Below are 18,310 nucleotides of genomic sequence, written 5' to 3' on the forward strand. Positions count from 1 at the left end.
GGGTCAGCTCCTGGTTTGGGACTTCACCTGCATTGACACAAATGCATCACCTAACTATAACGTCGATGCCCTCGCCATCGCAGAATCTCGAAAAATCATCAAGTACAGTTCCTTAGACCCCGTCTTTCTTATTCATCCCTAGCCTGCTCCATTCTAGCCTCCTTCGGTAGCAAAGCTCAAAGTTTTTTTTTAAAGAATTAGGCAAACCGATTCGTGAAAAAAAACTGATCAGCTTAAGGCATCCCTCTTCTTACGACAAAGACCGATACTGTCATTATTCGCTCTAACTATCTACGTTTTTTCTCTTCCATCGAATAACCCTCCATGTCTGTGCCTTCTCTCTTCCCTTCTCATTCTTAGCTTTCTTTCTTTCTTTCTTTCTTTCTTTCTTTCTTTCTTTCTTTCTTTCTTTCTTTCTTTCTTTCTTTCTTTCTTTCTTACTTTCTTTTTTTTTTATCCCTTATCCTTTCCCGTTAACTCTATTTCTATATTTTTTCACCTTTATATTAATTTTAATTACATTTTTGGTAGACATATTATATCAGTTACTAATCATAATAAAGTAACCTATGACCGGAAAATAATGAACAATTTAAATTCAAGTTTTTATGAAATGTAAAACGAATAAATTAAACGAAGAAACATGTTCAATTTAGGTTACATTATTTATTTTTCTTGCAAGATTTGCCAGTATTCTTTAATGTAATTTATCCCATTCCCTTTTGCATATATCAGCTGTCAAGGTGACAGGAAATCATGCCAGCCTCTAGGAAAAAAGAAAACGGCAATAAAAGAAATGCCTTGATTTTCATTTTGTTCCCTTTATTGTGTTTCTTACTTTTCCATAGCATAAAATTGCCACAATCACTTATTCATTATTGGCGAGGGGGTGAGGTTTAAATTATTTCTAATCTTTCTTTCTGTATTTCTTTCTTTCTTTAGAAACCCCTAAACCTGACTCCAATCGGATATTCGATTTTGGGAAGGTCCTAGTTTAAATTTGTTCATTTTAATATATATAAATAATAATAATTAAAACTATAATCATAAATATCAAATTTTTTAAAAAAATGGAATTAATAATCATTTATAACCTTAAGTTAATCAAATTTTACCTATACATGGCCTATTTACTATCTTTCTATTTATTAGTATAGAATGGTTTCTTTATATAATAATAGATAAGACCCTTTAAATGCGTTATGAATATATGAACATAACATAAGATGTAAGGATTCTATCTATCTATATAAAATACTTTAAATTTGAATGCGTATACCCTTTGAGAAGAGACAATGATAAAAAGGGGAAGGCTATTTGATTCGATATTAGATTATTCAAGTGAATAAATAAACATAGGTAAGGGTACCTGATATAGAATAAGAAGTTAAGAAGAAAATGTCAGTCAACACAGTCGGTTAGTTATAACCCCCCTCCCCTCTTAGTTATAGGTATCAATAATTTTTCCCTAATATTTAGAAACAAGTGTTATAATTTATTTTTTCAAAAATAAGCTCCACATAAGTCCCAAGCTAGATCAATATAAAATTTATAGACTGTTCGATTTGCTTCCTTCAACCTTGCTTATAGCGAGAAGAGGGGTGTACTACTACTACTAAGGTTTAAATTAATCATCATTATAGAAAATAAAATAGGCCAGTATCCTCAATTGAGGATGTTGGGAGAGGAGTTACTCCAAAAAAAGCTATCGATAATTTCCAGAATTGTTAAAGGATCTAGATACTGTGGTATCCGTATCTGTATCTAGATAATCTAGATATTATTTTAGACGATGTATCCGTATCTAGATCCATTTAAAAAGTATCTTTTAAGAACTCTGATAATTTCTAAAAATTATTAAGTTGGTGGAAATAGCAAGGTTTGAATATAATAATAATCCAAAATTTTCTCGATTTTCTCCCATTGGCTCAAAAGTTTTGGGGGATTTGGTTGGTGGGAGTCGAATCATTTTTGGTTACCGTATTTTTTTATTTTGAATTTGGATGTAGTTACATGTGTAAAATTTAAAAATAAATTGATTGGTTTTTGACATTTTAAATTTATGAGTTAGGTTTAAGAACCGATAAATAACAGCTGATTTACAATGGCACATATTTCTGGCGTTTTATAAATCCCAGAGGAAGCTTGGAGAAGGATGATGATGTTATATGCCGGAAGTTCTTCTAGTGCCTCTTTTGCCTCTCATCATCATCCATTTTTTTTGTTTCCAATGCCTATATTTACGTGCGAATCCCAAAAAAATATTGTGATTTTGATTGATTACCGAACTCAAAAATGACAGCTTACTGAATATTGGATTGACAAAATTTAGTAGCCAATATAATACCAATAAAATGTTCATTTTTTTATAATTCTGTAAATACGTGTAAAACATTATCCCCCTTAAAAAAATATCGTGATTAGAACCGATAACCGATTTGAAACCGATAACCGATTTGAAACCGACCTAATGGCTAAATACAGCATTACTGGCGTTAACCATGGGAAAAGCTTAATTTTTGCTTTGTGCATCATTTACGTGTTAAGCATTATTGTATCTTATAAAGAGAATATAAAACGAAAAATGAACATTTTTCAATTCATATTTAGTAGGAATTTTGGTCGATCGAATATTTCGTAAAGTTGCCGGTTTTGAGTTCAGCAATCGGTTTAAATGAAAATATTTTTTTATAAGAATTTTTGGAATAAGGCTTAAACACGTAAATATACACTAAAAATGCAAAAAATTAATAAAGATTTTTTCTCATGGATAACGTCAGCAATGCAGTATTCAAGTCATTTGGTTTGGGTCTGTTACGAGATGGTTAGCTGTCAAATCACGTTATTTTATATTAAAAAATTATTTTTTCCAGAGTTGTTTAAAGATACTTTTTAAATGGATCTAGATACAGATACATTGTCTAAAATAATATCTAGATACAGATATTTTAATCAAAAATCTATCTAGATACAGATACCACATATTTATATGAACATTTTTCAATTTAAATTAAAAGCAAAATTGTTTCTTCCATATATTTTATTTAGTAACCGGTTCGGTTTTGAGTTCGGCAATCGATCAAATAATGGTATTTTTTTAGGATAATGTTTTCTACACGTAAATATAAGCATTGGAAACTACCCATAAATTTAAATGTCAAAGAGACCTGTCATTTATTTGTTAATTTTTAGGTTTACCACATGTGTGTGTATATATATATATATTGTACCCAAATACAAATACAAAAAAGCGCTACAATAATCGTTCGGGGTTTCATATAAAAAAAAGAATATTTTTTTCATATTTATACATCTAACGCCCTCTTTCGGATATATATTTGTTAAATTTTAAAAATACGAAAAATAATTTTTTGAGTTGCAAATAAACTAGTAAACAGAGGTTAATTAAAAAAAATAATAATCTTACCTTAAAAAATTTAATATCAACCAAAAAGATTTGAAGAACATCAGTTTTTCTTTCTTTCTTTCTTTCTATATATATATTATATATATATATACCTAAATACAAATACAAAAGTGCTAACCATTAATCGTTCGGGTATCAGTGTTTCTTATTTATACATTTAACGCCCTCTTTTGGATATATATTTGTTAAATTTTAAATATATAAATAAATTTTTGAGTTTGAAATAAGCTAGCAAACCTGAAGTTCTTAACGCTCCTTTAGGAAAAGAGCTACCTACCGTTCCCGCCACTAAATCCTCAAAGCGATCACCCTCCCTATCTCTCAAGAGTTCAATTAACCGCCGTTTTAAAATTGCATAAAGAGCAAATGCTTTTCGATTTGATTGAAAAATCGATACTAGTTTTCACTGCATCTTTTTAAGGTAAAAAAGTTATTTCTATGTACGAAAATGCTAGAAAAATTTTTAAAATTTTTTTTTTTACTAAAATTGTCAAAGTAAAATTTGGATAAATTATGTTACCCAAACTATTTGGAAAGTAAAAAAAAAATATTCTTAATTTTAATTAAATTATCAGTAGGCTTAAATAATAATTAAATCTTTTATTTTTTACTTTGAAAATTAGTTCTATATTATATGGGTAATCCCTGAATGTTAACTTTTTCTTTTACGAGTTCTTGGAGTACGAAATTGAGTAGGTTTTTATGTTTCTTCGTTTTTTTTCTTCAGAAATATCTTCTTAGAGTTTTCGTTATGCGTAGTATCTATTTTAACCTCTTTTTTTAATACGTCTCTATAAAATTAAGAAATGATAGATAATAATATAAAAAGTGATTTATTTGATATAAATAAAATATATTTATATGTTTTTTTTTCTATTTTGACTATTTAATAATAAATTGTAAACTTGAAGGCAAATTAACAAAAATCAATCACTTGTAATAACTTAATGGGGTATTCATAACTCTTTTTTCTAGAGTTGTAATTCCATTATGTTCTGCATTGCCCAAATACTCAGTCATTGTTATGGGTATTTCTTTAGCTTGTTACATGAGCATCCCTCAGTAGGTCGGTATGCTTGTTTCTAAAACAATACCCTCAGATTCTACATCATACAATATCGAACTTTTCCGTTGAACCACTGTCCCTTCATGCCATCCTACAGTTCTTTCGTTTTTTTCTACCCAAACTTTTTACTTCTCTTCAAATTCACGGGCCTCCACGTTCCTACCTTTATAATATTTTTTCCGTATAGCGCTTTCAGTCCTTTTCCCTCGTATATAATTTCCATTGATCTAACGTCGTCCTGAGCGGCCTTCCAAACATCATTTCGACAGGGGATTTACCGGTAGTTGCATTTGGAGTATTTCGGTGGGTAATTAAAACATTCGCTAAATTTAACTGGTCCGGAGTCCCATTTCTCCTTCCAGCATAGAAACGCGTCTTTATCGCGAGTATATAACGCTCAGCCAAACCATTCGATTTGGGGCTATAAAGGGACCGATCTAAAATGTTTTAGGTTGTTTTTAAAAAGAAACTTATGAACTCAGATTCAGTAAACTTAGTACCGTTATCTGAGACAATGTAACTAGGTTAACCAAATCTAGCGAAATAATTACGCAGATATCATATAGTTAATGTAGAAGAAGTATCAAGAAGATTTGATAAGGCTGGACTGACAACGACGACCGATAAAATTAAAATTGGAGAAAAGACAGTTACTTATTTAGGTCATGTAATTGTCGAATTCGGAATTCACCCGACAGAAGTAAAGATTAATGCTATAAAAACTTGTAAAACACCGTCTAATTTCAAAGAATTACGTTCGAGGAATGGTAAATTATCATGAATCGTTTATTAAAAATTTACATTCTATTTGTGCACCTTTATATCGACTCACGGGTTAAAATGTGAGTTGGCTTTGGTCAGCTAAAGAAAATGAAATATTTAATAGAGTTAAAAAAATATATTTTCAAAGGAATTATACAATAATTCCTTATTCAGCCGATATTCCTGGTCGTGGTTTCTTGAGACGCTTCCGAAGATTGTCTAGGAGCTGTTATTGCACACCCGATTTCTTACTTGGCCAGGAGAAACCGATTGCTTACGCATCGAGGACACTTTCTGTCTCGGATAACAACACTCGGTATAGACGGATCTGAATTCAAAACATTTCTTTTTAAAAGCAACATAAACATTTTAGATCGGTCCCCCTTATAGCCACAAATCGAATGGTTTGACTGAGCGTTATATACTCACCATAAAGACGCGTTTCTATGCTGGAAGGAGAAGGTAGTACTCCGGACCAGTTAAATTTGGCGAATATTTTAATTACCCACCGAAATGATCCAAATGCAACTACCGGTAAATCCCCTGCCGAAATGATATTTGGAAAGGCCGCTCAGGTACGACGTTAGATCCATGGAATTTATCTATGAGGGAAAAGGACTTAAAGCGCTGCACGAAAATGATAAATATTATAAAGATTGGAAACGTTGAGCCCCGTAGATTTGAAGAGAAGCACAAGGTGTGGGTAAAAAAACGAAAGGACTGCTGGATGGCATGAAGGGACAGTGGTTCAACGGAAAAGTGCGATATTGTATGTTATAGAATCTGAAGGTATTGTTAAAAACAAGCATGCCGACCCAACTGAGGGATGCTCACGTAACAAGCTAAAAAAAATACCCATAACACTGACTGAGGATTTAGGCAATGCAGAACATAATGGAATTGCAATTCTAGATATTCCTAAAATGAGTAATTTTGGAACCTTGCATAGGCTTATGTTTAATTATTAAATATAAATTGATTTTTTGTTTTGCCATTTAAGTTTACGATTTTATTATTAATTAGACAAAATAGAAAAAACATATAAATATATCACTTTATATTATTATTTCAAAACCATTTCGTTGGCGATAAGAAGTTATTTTCTTTTTATAGAGAGACGTATTAAATAAAAAAAAAGGTTTAAAAAATAATTTACTACGCCTAACGAAGACTCTAAGAAGATATTTCTAAAAAAATGAAGAAACATCAGCACCCACTAATAGAAAGAGAAAGAGAAAGATATTCGTGTTCTAAGAATTCGTGAAAAGAAAAAGTTAACATCCAGGATCACCTATAATATATCATAGAACTAATTTTTCAAAGTAAAATTAAATTATTGTTGATCAAAGTAATTTTGTATTATTAGACCTATATATACACTGATAATTTAATTAAATTAATTAAAAAAATTTTTAATTTTCCTAATAACTTAGATAACATAAATTATCCAAATTTTACTCGAGAATTTAGTAAAAATATTTAATGATTTTATTGCCAAGTATTTTAATACTTTGCAATAATTTTTATAGTTATCCATTTTTCAATCAAATTGGAAAGCATTTCCTCTTTTCTTTACATAATTTTAAAGCGCTGGTTGATGAACTCTTAAGAGTGTTTTCAAGAGGGAGCTAGCCTCTTTTAAAAAGAGAACTCTTGTTTACTAGCTTATTACAAACTCAAAAATTTATTTTTCATATTTTTAAAAATTATCAAATATATATCCAAAAGAGGGCGTTAAATGTATAATTATGAAAAAACGATTATTGGTTAGCACTTTTTGTATTTGTATTTGGGTATATATATATAAAAGAAAGAAAGAAAGAAAGAAAGAAAGAAAGAAAGAAAGAAAGAAAGAAAGAAAGAAAGAAAGAAAGAAAGAAAGAAAGAAAGAAAGAAAGAAAGATATATATATAAATACACATGTGGTCAACCCTAAGAATTAACAAATAAATGACAGTTCTCTTTGAATTTTAAATTTTAGGGTAGTTTCTAATGCTTATATTTACGTGTAGAAAACATTATCCTAAAAAAATATCGTGATTTGATCGATTGCCGAACCGAACTCAAAACTGGGACCGCTCACTAAATATTCGATGGACCAATTTTTGCTTGTAGTCTAAATTGAAAAAATGTTCATTTTTTTTTGATGCAAAGAGGAGTTGTCTTGAACTATCTAAGTGGTTTTGGTCAGGGATCCAAACCGAAATGAACATCGGTTCGGTTCAGGTTAAGGTTCGGATATAAATAACGGTTCAAGGTTCAAGTTCGGTTCGCAAAAAATAAAAATATCGGTTCGGTTCGAACCTCTAAAAACCGGTTTGAACATTTATGTATTCAAACCTAGATTAGGATTATGTATAAGGAAAATTTTTATTAAATTTTATAATTAAAATAAAAACCTTCATTTTTATTAATTGCACATTATAAAATAATATTTTATTTATAAATATAAAAAATAAATATATCAATGATTAACTTTAATATAAACAATATTTTATTTTATTTACTTAAATTATTAAGCCGCACAATTGATATATTTTCAAAATTCTCACTCAAATTACATCTATAAGGAGATAATATAAATTTAATTGTTGAAAAACATCTTTCCACACTAACTTGGGTAGCTGGCATTGTTAGTATGATATCAGATTTGAGGTGTCATTTATAATAATATATGTAAATAATTTATATATTAGATTTAATTTATTTCTAGGCATTATAATTTATAAGCTTAAAATATTTAAAAAATGTTGTAAAATGGCAATATACTAAAGTTTATAAAAATTATGACTGACGTTTATCAATCAAATGTGATTGATAATAATTTTTAAAACAATTTGAATATAATTAAAATTTTTGCAATATACTACTAGTAATAACTTATTAATTTATAAGCATAAAATTATGAGACTCGAACCGGTTCAGAGGCATTTTAGCGGTTCGGTTCAGGTTTGGCTAGAAATTTTTTTAGAGGTTTAGGTTCGGTTTAGGTTCAATAAAAAATAACGGTTTTTAGCGGTTTAACGGTTCGGTTCAGGTTCGGTTTGGATCCCTGGTTTTGGTTTATATTCGAATTAGAATAAATTTAATCTTTTATTTTCTTTTTAACTGCAATAATCTGTTTTATACATTTATCTAGTCATATATAAATGTAATTGGTTAAATAATTTATACGGTAATAAGTTAAATTAAGACCTTAGTATTTATATAAACATGAAATTTTAAATTGAAATAATATAATATAATTTACAAGTCTCAATTACAATATAACATAACGTCTTAAACCATGATATATAAATAATAATCCATTATTTAACAATTTCAGATCACTCATAAATATGATTAATTAAAACATTATCCCGAAAATATATCTTTTTAGACCCAAATAACTTGAATACTGCATTACTAACGTTATCCATAAAAAAAATCATTTTTTTTTGCATTTTCAGTGTATATTTACGTATATTAAAGCCTTATTCCAAAAAAAAATTTTTTAAAAAATATTTTCAATTGAACCGATTGCCGAACTCCTGGACACTTTACGAAATATTCGATTGACCAAAATAGCTAGTAATAATGAATTGAAAAATGTTCATTTTTCGTTTTATATTCTCTTTATAAGATACAATAACGCTTACTTAACACGTAAATGACGCACAAAGCAAAAATTAAGCCTTTTCCATGGTTAACGCCAATAATGCAGTATTTAGCCATTAGGTCGGTTTCTAATCGGTTATCGGTTCGAATCACCATATCTTTTTTTTTAAAGTAATTTATTGGGATAATGTTTTGCACGTATTTATAGATATATAAAAATGAACATTTTTTTTATAAATTGATATTATACTAGAAATTTTGTCTTTCGAATATTCAGTAAGCTGTCATTTTTGAGTTCGGTAATCAATCAAATCACAATATTTTTTTCGGAACAAAACATTGGAAACAAAAAAATAAAGGAATTTATAAAACGCCAGAAATATGTGCCATTATAAGTCAGTTGTTATTTGTCGATTCTTAAACCTACTCATAAATTTAAATGACAGAAACCTATCAATTTTTTTTTTAAATTTTCCACATGTTATCCAAACACAAAAAAACGGTAAAAAAAATAATCATTCGCCTTTTCCTAGAGGGATATTTATCGTATTTAGGCATTTAGCGCCCTCTTTTGGATATATATTTGTTATATTTTTAAAGATGATAAATTAAAATTTGAGTCGGTAATTAATAGTATTACAAATACTTTGGTTACTTAAACACCAACCATATTTCATAATAAGGAGAATAAAACGACTCAAATTTATTCATTAAAAAAAACACCAACAACAATCTCTATACATTAACAAAAAAATTACAAATCATAAATAATAATTATATAATTCTTCATTTCCCAAAGTTCCATTCTTAGTTCCTAGCTGACATCTTCTCGAATTAATCCAAACTATGTCGTAAATGATACATTTTATAATATAATGTCAATCAATTTTTATATATATATTAATTAAAGAAATGTCAGTCATTTTTTTGATATTAGAGATGGATATATATTGTTGATTTTTTTGATAAATAATTACTTTTTTTTTAATTATGATAACACTTTTTCACTTTTGATTTTTACTTTTGACTTTTTGTAATTTGATGAATATATTTTACTTAATAAAGATATAAGTCCAAGTTTCAGTTCCGTGTTTCCTTTATTATATAATTCTTAATTTAGCTCTTTAATTCAGTAGTTTTCTTTCTGGTTTATTCTTATTTTAGAATTTAGTCTCATTTTTTTCTTATAATCAAACATTATTAAGTTTGTGTTTTTTGTCAGTTCCAACCATATTTAATAATAAGACGAATAAAACGACTCAAATTTATTCATTACAAAAACACCAACAATCTCTAAACATTAACAAAAAAATTACAAATTATAAATCATAATTATCTGATTCTTCATTTCCCAAAGGTCCATTCGTAGTTCCTCGCTGACATTTTCTCGAATTAATCCAAACTCTTCATCCCAAAATGGCTAACAAAAGAATCCTTCAAATCCACCCATCATGTGTTCATCACCTCCTCTTCTTCCCCCAAGGAAAACTTAATTCCCCTGTCAGAAAATAGCTGACATTTGATGTATTATATTAAATTTATTTCTTCTTTTTTTCAACAGTTACAACAGTTACAACAGTTACGATTTATTAAAAGGAAGATTAATTTTTAACTTGTTCTTTAGAGGCACCAGAGATACTTTGGAAACCAACAACATTTACTTTTTATTGTCTAATAGGTTTCGATGTATAAATAAGTTGATTACTATTGTATAAATAGATTTTTATATAAAAAAATAATTTGTTTATAAACTTCAATTAAAAATAGTTTTTCTTTTCTTTTCAATACATAAAAATTAAATAAAATTTTTTTTTGTGAATTAAGTACATTTTTTTTTTAAGATTTAACATATGGTTTTTATGTTTTTTTTTTTTTACTTAGAAGATTTTTCTTACTGGAGTCCTAAGTAGGATGTGCTACCAATATAAGTTAGAGTAGTAATCTGCATTGGGCCTAATTTTTTTTTAAAAAAAAATTTACCGACTCAGCCCGCCCCGAATTTATTAAATATATAAATTAATTTTTATAATTACTCAAAATAAAAGACATTATATTATGTCGTTAAGTTTCGGTAAAATAAAATCTTCAATATTTTTTATTTTACCGAAAAAATTCGATATAAAATTGATAAATTTAAAAAAATATTTTATAAAATTTCCAAGGTTCGACCCGACCCGACCCGGCCCGACCCGACCCGGCCCGACTCGACCCGATCCGATTTTTTTTTAAATATTAGACCCGACCTGACCCGAACTCGATTATTTTAAATTCGGGCCGGCCAGACTTTGGCCGGGCCTAACTGTTCAGATCTCTAAGTTAGAGATATTTAGGTCCTGGAGATAGTCCTGCATGCCATAGGTATAATTAGAGTTCCGGAAAATATAGGAGGGAGGGGTAGGTTTTATCCCTACTAATTGCGTAAGATAAAACTAACGCATCTCCTTTTTGCAAAAAACGTTCTTTTTTTTTTTAACTTTGCGCCAATTTATATTTTAATTTAATAATTGCGCGTTTTATTTTCCCCTATAAAAGTCAGAAAATTTTTTATACTTAAAAAGATATACTTTATTTTTTTTTGTTTTTAATAATAATTAATTTTCAGGATTAAATTTGTGATCTATAATTTTTTTTTTGGCTTACAAAATTTTTATGTGTAAATTTAAATTTTTTTAATAAAATTTGAAATAATGTTTTTACGAGTAAACTCTTTATTATATAACTCAAATGCCTCTTACAAGATCCCAGCAAGACGACCTCCCTACAGTTCCAACCTTTTACTGAAGCCCCCCCCCCTCCCTCCGACTTCTCATTTACTATTCACTTTTTACGTACATCTCAATTCTACAAGTCATGTCATGTTTATATAAATGACAAGCGTAAAAATATTTTACGATACTAATGTGTGTGTCGATTAAGACGTCATATTTACTCATATATATATAAAGATTATAAATATCCTGCTTCCATATATTCTTCACCCCAAAAGACACCTAAAGAAAGCTCCATTGTTCCTCCTCAACCCATGTGATGATCACGTTTTTCCTCCATCCACCAGGAAAACTTAATTTTCCTGTCAGAAAATAACTGACATTTGATGTATTATATTAAATTTATTTTTTATTTTTTTTCAACAGCTACAACAAAATTTATAATTTTTTAATAGTAATGTTATGTCACCTAACTTTAACCAACTCCAATATGACGTGGTCAAGGATTATCCACTAAAAACATCGACTTTAAACGTCTAAGTTTAGGCCTGAACTTAATGTTAGAGAATATTATTTGTTAGAATAAAAACTTGCCTTCCTTCCTTCCTTCCTTCCTTCCTTCCTTCCTTCCTTCCTTCCTTCCTTCCTTCCTTCCTTCCTTCCTTCCTTCCTTCCCAAAGTTAGATGGTTTAACAACACTAATTTTTAATAACACAAAAATTTTAAAAATAAATTTCTTAATTAAAGTGATTTAAAAACAAAAAATTTCTTTCTTATTTTTTAATTAACAAAAAAAAAATGAAAAACTTTTTTTTATTAAATAAAAAAAACCGGCCCGGGTTTGTAAATTTACCCGGGTCGGGCCTAAAAAATTTTGAAAAAAAAACCGGACCGGGCCGGAAAATTTTTTTTAAAAAAAACCGGACCGGGCCTAATAAAATTTTTTTTAAAAAACCGGACCGGGCCGGAAAAAATTTTTGAAAAAAAACCGGACCGGGCCGGAAAATATTTGAAAAAAATCGTGTCGGGAATTTTTAATCTTTAAAGATATAACGAATATATATCCAAAAGAGGGAAGTTATATGCCTATATATGAAAAACATCCCTCTAGGAAAATCCGAATCATTATTATTTACCGTTTTTTTTTGTATTTGGATGTAGAAACATGTGAAAAATTTTAAAATTTGAATAAAAAAAAATTGATAAGTTTATGTCATTTAAATTTATGAGTAGGTTTATAAGATATCGACAAATAACAGCTGACCTATAATGGCACATATTTCTGGCGTTTTATAAATTCTTTCATTTTTTTTTTGTTTCCAATGCCTCCCATAAAAAAAATTGTGATTTTGATTGATTACCGAACTCAAAAACGACAGATTACCTAATATTTGATTGACAAAATTTACTAGGCTAATTATAAGTATCAATTTTATAAAGTATTCATATTTTATATTTCTTATAAATACGTGCAAAACATTATTCCCCCAAAAAAATACTTTAAAAAAAAATATCTTGATTAGAACCGATAACCGATTCGAAACTGACCTAATGGCTAAATACTGCATTACTGGCGTTAGCCATGGAGAAAGCTTAATTTTTGTAGTTTCGTTAAGTCACCTGACTTTGACCATCGCTACGGCTTAGTCAACCTTTTAGCCTAAAAAATTGAATTAGCTGAGTCTCAACTTGAAGATTGATTCCAATATTTTTGGATAAAAACATGGTTTATAGTGCGCACAAAATTGAAACATTTCAAAGCTGCGTTTTCGAAACGCAAATAATGCATTTTAATTGCATTTTTTAATTTGAGTACGTTTGCGTTTTGTATTTTAAATTATTGATATGCGTTTTTAAAACGCTGCGTCGAAAGGTTAAATTTGTACTCACTATTACGCTGTTTCATAGTTGACCAAAGTTCGGTAGTTTAACATCATTAAATTTTTGTTTTGCTTATCATTTTGCGTGTTAAGCATTATTGTATCTTATAAAGAGAATATAAAACGAAAAATGAACATTTTTCGATTCAATTATTACTAGCTATTTTGGTCAATAAAATATTTCGTAAAGTGGCCGGTTTTGAGTTGGGCAATCGGTTCGATTGAAAATATTTTTTCGAAAAAAAAATTTTTGGGAATAAGGCTTAACACTTTATATGTACAGGAGAAATGCAAAACAAAAATTAAGATTTTTCTCGTGGATAACGTCAGTAATGCAGTATTCAAGTCAATTGGGTCTGTTTACGGTTTTTTTTAAAAAAATATTTTTTCGGGATAATGTTTTAATTAATCATATTTATGAGTGATCTGAAATTGTTAAATAATGGATTATTTATATCTTCTCTTCTCTTCTCTTGGTTTAAGACATTAAATTATATTGTAATTGGAATTTGTAAATTATATTACATTATATTATTTCAATTTAAAATTGAATGTTTATTACATCACTTATCTAAAAGGCCTTAATTTAACTTATTACCGTTTAAATTATTTAGCCCAATTACACATATATATATATGACTAGATAATGTATTACATAAAACAGATTATTGAAGTTAGAAAAAAAAAATAAAAGATTAAATTTATTCTCTTTCGAATATCAACCAAAACCACTTAGATACTTCAAGACAACCCCCTCTTTGCATCAAAATTAAAAAATTTTCAATTTAGACTACAAGCAAAAATCAGTCCATCGAATACTTAGTGAGCGGTTCGGTTTTGAATTTGGCAATCGATCAAATAACGATATCTTTAAGGATAATGTTTTTTTTACACGTAAATATAATCATTAAGAAACTACTTATAAATTTAAATGTCAAAGACACCTGCCATTATATATATATATTATACCCAAATACAAATACGAAAAAGCGCTAACCAATAATCGTTCGGGGTTTCTTAAAAAAAAAGGATATTTTTTTCATATATACATCTAACGCCCTCTTTCGGATACATATATGTAAAAATATAAAAATAAGAAAAATAATTTTTTGAGTGCAAATAAACTAGTAAACAGAGGTTAATTAAAAAAATAATAATAATATCCTATCTTTAAAAAATTTAATATCAAACTAAAAAGATTCGAACCAAATATTCATAAAGAACATCAGTTTATTATCAATATATATATCCAATCATAATTTAAAAAAAAATATATTATAAAACCTCTTCAAAATTAGAAATAGCAGTCTCCCATATCGACTAATCTGGCTGTTGTTTCCATCATACAGTTTCAATAGAAATAATTTTTTTTAAAAAAAATAAAAATAAGAAACGCATCCTTAGCCAAGAAATGATAATTTCACGGAAGGCGAAGGATAAAATCTATCGAAATCTTTTAATCAATTTATCTTTATTTATAAAATCTCTATTATCTTTTTTGCAATAATATTATTATTTTTATAATATTTGCATATTTGTTTTTAAAATTGTTATTTGTTTGAAGAAAAGAACATTTTAAAGTTTAATTTTAACGTTTTTACGTATCCGCCAAAATACGATATCTTTTTTTAAAGTTAGGTCATACAAAATATATTTCACAAAAAGAAAGGGTCGTTATACCAAAAAAAACCTTTTCCTTTTTTTTATATTATTAATACATAAACATGTGCATGGTGGAAATTCAGCACCATGACATCTTTTCCCAACTCTCTTCCGTTTTTCGTCTCCCCATTGCGGCTCTGCAAAGATGGAAAACAAACAGACAAGGAATACTAAAAATATAATTTAAATAAAGCGGAAAAAAAAAATAAAATAAAACAACACAACACTGGATGGTACCCGTCCCACATTTCAAAAATATCTCTTTCATTCTTCTTTTCTTCTTGCGGCCTGACCAAGATTAAAACATACCACAGGGATGTAATACATAAAGCAAAATCAGAAATGTTTAACATAAATTTTATTGCGCCGAAACGACAATTAATTTATTTTTCTTCCTTTTTTTAAATGGCCCGGCCAAAGATAAGGGTTCATTATACACCAACTCTTCAATTCGAACCTTTTATTTATACGAACACAGATGTTGGCTGTATTAAAAAATTATAATATAATTAATTAATCAAAACTTAAGCTTTCACTCTACTCAAACTACAAAGATTACGCACGTCGTAATGATGCGAAAGGCGTCAAGCGAAGTTATCTGTATTTTATGCATTACAATATAGTAAACGGCATGACAATTCTCAAGGAATGCGATATTCAAATAACAGAGATATATCATTGAAAAATAAATAAAATGATAAGTGAAAAATAATGCGAACATAATAATATTATTATTTTTTTCTTATCGGCCTCTTTTTTTTCACATTTTCTTTCCTCTGATCGGCCCCCAAAATCGACATTTTATCGATGGGCTCCTGAGCAAAATGTCAACCTGGTCTTATGGCCAGTCAGCCCCCGGGCAATATGCTGGTAAATATTTTTCTTTTTAAAATTTAGATTAATTTTAGTCATATGTTTGCGTCAACATGCTTTTTTTTCTGGCAATGCGTTATCTTTTAGTGTTGTTAAACGGATAACTGAATATTTTAGCCAGAAAAATTACACCTATGCGCCTCGAGATTTCGTTAATATATGTCTTAGACTTTTGTTCCTTCTATGAAGCAAAATCTTCAGACTCGCGTAATATTTTTCTGGATGGAATATTGAGTTAGCCGTTTAACAACAACTATTATCTTTTCAACTTTTAAATCATTTTTTTTTGAGAGCATTTTTTTTTTTAAAATCTGATTTTACCGGAAATGAATTCCGGCATCACCTGACTTATGGATTTTAGACAATTTTAATCGTTAACTTCTAAAGTAATTTATAATGAAAAATTTATGAAAAAAAAAATGAGTATAAATGATGAGTTTTAAAGTTGGTGACAGAAATATTCTTTAAATTCACCAGGGTATGGTAATTCCAAACATGATGGAATACTATTTCGGTAAACAGAGATTTTCAAAATTTTTTAACGCGCTTAAAAATATGATTTAAAGTTGAAAAAAAAATAACACATCGCCGCTAATACAACTTAGTGACAAAAATATATTTTTTTTTAAAAAATAATTTTCGATATAAAATTAAATATTGAGATTTAAAACTTATATTTTCTATTCAAAAATTCTCACATGGTTTCCTTCCTACAGCAAAATTCGGGAAATTAAATAGGTAACATATGAAAAAATGATCGTAAAAACTAGTGTTGTTAAACTAACTAACTTTAGTCAACTATAAAAACAGCGCAGCCATGTTTTTATCCAAAAATATTGGAATCAATCTTCAAGTTAAGACTCATCTTAGAGGTTTTCAATTTTTTAGGCTAAAAGCTCGACTAAACCACAATAGAAATAGTCAAGTTAGATAATTTAACAACACTAGTAAAAATTGAACAGGATTAGGAATTCAGATGTGCCCTTATCTCGGCAACGGGAAATAATTTATAACCATTCTAACTTTATAACATTCTTGTATAAAATATTTTCTGTCCAATCAGGGAAGGGAGAAAGGGGAAATAAAATTAACTCCTTGTAGGTCATTGGTCTAGCTTGGCCTTTATATCTTATATGTTAAAGTAGGTATTGAATAATCATGTCAGATTTGACGGGCTTCAACTCTATTCCTGTGAATTCTCGTTTCCGTATGGAGACATCAAGATAATTTTTTTAGATATCTTAGGAAGGAATAATGTATCGGATTCAATTTAAAATTCGTGTAAGTGTCATTTATCATGATTTAGAAAAATTTCTCTAGGTATTTATGACCAATACAGCTAAACAAAAAAATGTGTTGCCTCTATATCATCTATACCCAAAATTTGGTATGTGTAGACCAGGGGGTCAGGGAAGATCGTTAGAATAAGGCCAGAAGGTTCCTAGAAAAAGAATAATTTCTGACTCTCAGCATTCTATTGATGAAATAATAGGATCTGATTTGTCCGTCTTTTTAAAAGTAAGAAAAAGGGTAAAATATTAATTTCTTTTTTAAAGTAGAGATAAAAAATGAGCCATTGCTACTTAAAAATAGCGCCACTTATTATAGCCTACAATAGCTATCTTAAATATATAGGTATCATTCATTCCAACAATAGGATTCTATGGTGGAATTTTTACTATGTATAAATTCTACCTGCATAATATTATATATTTCGTTAAAAAATATTTATTAATTTTTTATAGCAGTATATAATATATATATATATGTAATTAATTTAAAGAATGTCACTAAAAAAACAGAATATTATTTGGGACAATATTTAAAAATAAGACAAATCGCGTTAAGGAAAAAATTAATATAATATACAAAATTAAATATATTAAAATGAGAAAGTATAGCAAAAAAAAATAGATTATATATATTTATATAAAATGCTCTTGGTTAAATTTTTATAGACTTTAAAACTAGCCAACGAAAATAATCTATATTTTATAATTATTAGAGTTACAAACCACAAGGTTTTCCCGCTTTTCGCGTCTCTAATATTTAGACCGGCGGAAAATTTTCTATTTAACGCTTTCCGTTTTACATTTCGATTTTCCTTCGACGTCGAGAAACTTTAAATTTATGGCCGTATAATAAGCGAGCACTCCCAAGGGAAAAAAAATAAATAGTGTTAGAAAGGAGAATATGAAAGGCATCTTTGAATAGTGAGATACAAGAGTGGCAGACAAATCACAAATTTTAGTCCCTTTCTTCCTATAATGGAACAAGAGTTGTGTAATAAACGGCAATTATTAGCAAAAATAAAGAGAGACCAATGTATAATTTT

This window comes from Gordionus sp. m RMFG-2023, chromosome 3 (assembly GCF_954871325.1).
Source record: "Gordionus sp. m RMFG-2023 chromosome 3, tfGorSpeb1-WG-v2, whole genome shotgun sequence".
Classification (NCBI taxonomy): domain Eukaryota; kingdom Metazoa; phylum Nematomorpha; class Gordioida; order Chordodea; family Parachordodidae; genus Gordionus; species Gordionus sp. m RMFG-2023.